This window comes from Sapajus apella, unplaced genomic scaffold, assembly GCF_009761245.1.
Source record: "Sapajus apella isolate SASKATOON/1434 unplaced genomic scaffold, GSC_monkey_1.0 scaffold105, whole genome shotgun sequence".
NCBI classification, from domain to species: Eukaryota; Metazoa; Chordata; class Mammalia; order Primates; family Cebidae; genus Sapajus; species Sapajus apella.
Window position 1 is genome coordinate 2,762,884 of NW_022437045.1, and position 4,432 is coordinate 2,767,315.

A 4,432-nucleotide genomic window follows, 5' to 3' on the forward strand; every position below is an offset into this window, starting at 1 on the left:
TGGGCTGCTGGAGGGAAGGCGAGGCGGGGAGGAGGGTTGCAGGAAGTGAGGTTTACAGGGAGATAGTGGTCAGCTCCACAGGGCTTTGCAGATCAAGGCCAAGGGCTTGCTTTTGTTTAATCACAGTACAAGACAACCGAGCCTTTAGGCAGGGGATTGATCAGACTTGTTTTTTTTAACCATAAGAGAACTTTATTTTAATAAAAATGTCCTCTTTTTCAGTTGATCCCTTCCTCTACTCCTAGAAAGCAGCTTTATTGCTAAAAAGCAATCATTTATTTTATTTATGGTTTTTTTTTTTTTTTTTTTTTTTTTTTTTTTGAGATGGAGTCTCGCCCTGTCACCCAGACTGGAGTGCAGTGGCGCAGTCTGGGCTCACTGCAACCTCCACCTCCTGAGTTCAAACAATTCTCCTGCCTCAGCCTCCGGAGTAGCTGGGATTACAGGTGCACACCACCATGCCCGGCTAATTTTTGTATTTTTAGTAAAGATGGGGTTTTACCATGTTGGCCAGGCTGGTCTGGAACTGCTCACCTCAGGTGATCCACCAACCTTGGCTTCCCAAAGTGCTGGGATTACAGGCGTGAACCACCGCGCTTGGCCAAGCAATCCGTTTATTTAGACATTCTTTTCTTAGACAACTTTAAGTTCTTCCACCATCATAACACTACTCTGTATTTTTCACTTTCAGTCTTCACTTTTTTTGGGAGAATCCGCATCACTATCTCTGTTCCTGATTCTTTATCCTCTCCAATCAGAAGATCCAGTGTCTCTCCCACTGTGACCATTCTGCTTTTCTTCCATCACTTTGCCCCATTCAGCCTGAGGTCACCTTTGCAGAATGCATCTTCCACTTTGTTTCTCCCAATATCCAGGCCCGTCTCCAGGACATCATCCTTAAAAGACTGCACTGCTGTTTCCAGGTGTTTGTAGTCTTTCACTACAGCAAGGCCATCCTCAATTTCCTCTTCCTGCTCACTCATCTCATTCTGATCACTTTCTGCATTGGAGTCCTCTTCATCTTCTATTTTTTGCAGAGACTTTTTAGAGCTTAAATTACTTTTGAGTCTTATGGAAAATGGAAAAATATATTCCAGAGATGTTAAAAGCCCTGGGAGTCTCAGCGAGAAAATACTATGGAAAAGTGTTTTATAATTTGATGCATGTAACTTAGTACTAGAAAAATACAAGTGTTGATTCCAGGAAGTACAGAGTTTTTGTGATGAAGATGTCCCTTGGAGAACACCTCAGAGTCCAATTCAGGTATCCAGCTTTCTTTTTTTTGAGATGGAGTTTCGCTCTTGTTGCCCAGGCTGAAGCGCGGTGGTGTGATCTCAACTCACTGCAACCTCCGCCTCCTGGGTTCCTGCCTCAGTCTCCGGAGTAGCTGGGATTACAGGCGTGCACCACCACACTCAGCTAATGTTGTATCTTTAGTAGAGATGGGGTGTCTCCATGTTGGTCAGGCTGGTCTCAAACTCCTGACCTCAGGTGATCTGCCCTCCTTGGCCTCCCAAAGTGTTGGGATTATAGGCGTGAGCCACCACGTCTGGTCGTATCTGGCTTTCTTAAAATACCAGCATGCGGTTTGACACTAGTCGTAGCCATGGTACTTATAACCTATATATCAGGGCCTCCGATCAGGCTTCGTTTTTCCTCTGAGGTCCACAGTGCTTACTGTTGGAGAACCATCTATTGGAGATGAGAGGAGACTCAGGAAGAAGAGTCAGGAGGCCTGCCGTGGGCAGGGAAGGAATTGCAGGTGCTTGGACCAGTCCCAGGGTTTTGGCAGTGAAGATGCTGGGAAGTCAGAGAGCTAAGGACAGTTTTTTGAATGGAATTCCATCAGGACTTGATGGGTTTGGATGCGGCATTAAAGGGAAGCCTGGCTCAGAATAAAAGGGAAGTTGCAAGAGGATGGAATGATTGATAAAAAAGTCCCCAGAAGAGGTGGGAAAATGGGATTCAGCATTGGGATGTGTGTGTGTGTAGGGAGGATAACAGTTGATCAGAGCTTGGGAAACAAAGCAAGACTCTGTCTCTACAAATTTTTTTTTTAATACTAGCTTGGTGCAGTGGTGTGTTCCTATAGTCTCAGCTACAGGAGGCTGAGGCAGGAGGATTGCCTCAGCCCAGGAGTTCAAGGCTGCAGTGAGGTGTGATCACACCACTGCACCCTAGCCTGGGCAGTAGAGCAAGATCCTGTCCCCTCCCACTAAGAAAGGAAAAAGACTTGATTGATGCTTCTTTTTAGGCCCAGGCAAGAAGGAATGGAGCCTGTAAACAGAGAAGCGTTCTATGATGTGGACCTTTCTGATCCTTTTCTGTAAAACAGAGGCTTGTTGTTGGGATTCAAACAGCTCATAAGTGCCCAGGGCCTGGCATGGTGCCCAGCACCATAGCAGGTAGGGAGAGAGAAAGAGCTTTGCAATGATGACGGAGGAGGCTTAAGGGAGCCCCTTTCTCTGGAAGACATTCTTTTGGTGAACTAGGAGAGGAAAGGATCTGGGGACAGGGGCCTGGGGTAGGAGTGGCTTTGGGGGCAGGAGAGTGATAATATTTAGAAAGCTGCCACTGAGGAGGCTGAGGAAGATCAAGGGCCGTGACTTCTGAGGGCCTTGCTGTGATTCAGTTATGTTTTCTTCCCCCTTGAAGTATTTTTTTTAAGCCAACTGTTTCACTGAAAACTGAAAGTCTCTCTGTACAGAGTCCAAAAGCAACAAAAGTCATATTGCAATTATAAGACTTGACAGGAAAACAGCACTCAAGGGAGCTGCTCCCGGGACGCCCTGGGGAGGAGGCTTCTTTAGTGACACTGTCCTTCCTATCCACGGCAAAGACGGACGTGAGCCTGGTCCAGGATAGGGACTCTGAGTTGACTGTGCTGTGTGAAAGGGACAGAGGGTTCCGATGCCAATTTACTTCCAATCCATATGTAGGTTTCCTTTACAGAGGGCCATGGGGTTAGGTCACATCCGGTAAGAGGCAGCGAGGAATAGGCTGGTATGCAGTGTTTTAATATACAACTTATATAGCAGCTGGGCACAGTGGTTCATGTCTGTAATCCCAACAATTTGGGAGGCCAAGGCGGGAGGATCGCTTGAGCCCAGGAATTCAGGACCAGAGACCCTATCTCTAAGAAAAAATAAAAATAAAAATAATAAAATAATTAGCCGGGTATGGTAGCACATGTCTGTTTTCCAAGCTACTTGGGAGATTGAGGTGGGAGGATCCATTGAACCCAGGAAATCAAGGCTGCAGTGAGCCATGATTGGGTCACTATACTCTAGCCTGGGTGACAGAGCAAGATCCTGTCTCAAAATGAATGAATCAATGAATGAATGGATACAATTTATATGGCACTGGGTCTCAATTAGGATTTATTTTGATAGATTTAGTTATCCAGTTGATTCTTTTTTTACACATTAAGAAAACATATATTGACAGCATTTACTATGCATAAAATATTCCTGTCCTAAAGAACTACCTAAAAATTTCGTTTCTAGATAGTATCCTTTGCACAACTAATATACATAGTAGCACCATTGAAATACTGTGCTCTTATTTTCTCAATGTCCATGATTTTTGGATGATGTAAGTAAGTGAATTAAACTTACTTTGAACTTCTTAGTTTCTTTCTATAAGAAAATAAAATGGCTGGGAGCCGTGGCTCACGCCTGTAATCCCAGCACTTTGGGAGGCTGAAATGGGAGGACTGTTTGAGGCCAGGAGTTTGAGACCAGCCTGGTTAACATAGTGAGACCCCATCTCTTTTATATAAAAATAATAATAATAAGTAAAAAAAAAAAGAGAGAAAATGTATAATGTTTTTATGTAGCTATTAACAAAAGAAGCTAATTTAATCCATTGTGATACTGATTTTAGTTTTTCTTTTCCATATAAATCGCTGTAGCTTATTTTAACGAAACAACGTGAAATTTCCTGAAGTGCTGGTGTTTTTCCTTCCCTTTGTTATTTTCACATACTTTCAAATTTAATTTAGAACCTTGAGATTCATTAACTTATTTCTGCATCTGTTAAAGTTTTTTTATCCTCAAAAAGGCTTTGTTCCACAGAAATTAGAGATCCAGAATGAATTTTTGACTTTAGACTTGTGTTTCAGTTAGGAAGTAATGTCTCTGCTAACAGGTAGAAAAATGCATCTTCAACAACACAGCTCTTTTTGGCCTATTTTAGAAAGTGTCCTTTTCCTCTTAATAGCAGTTACTAGAAGACTCATAAGAAGAGATGGAAAGATACTATGTGAGAGTTTATTAGTGATGCTATCTCCCCGATTTAAGGTACAAGAAATGCAGCCACAATCCAACTCCTCATGTTCTATCCAGATTCTTGGTTTGAAAATATGATCAGAGAGCAACAGGATTGCAGTACTTGGAATACATAGTCTTCCCTTACTGTGTTGCTGTGACTC

General features: G+C 43.1%; 1 pseudogene; it reads right to left on the reverse strand.

Moving 5' to 3' along the window:
• Positions 1–614: 614 nt before the first annotated feature.
• LOC116536893 lies at positions 615–1,614 on the reverse strand (annotated as a pseudogene).
• Between the last annotated feature and the right edge of the window lie 2,818 nt (positions 1,615–4,432).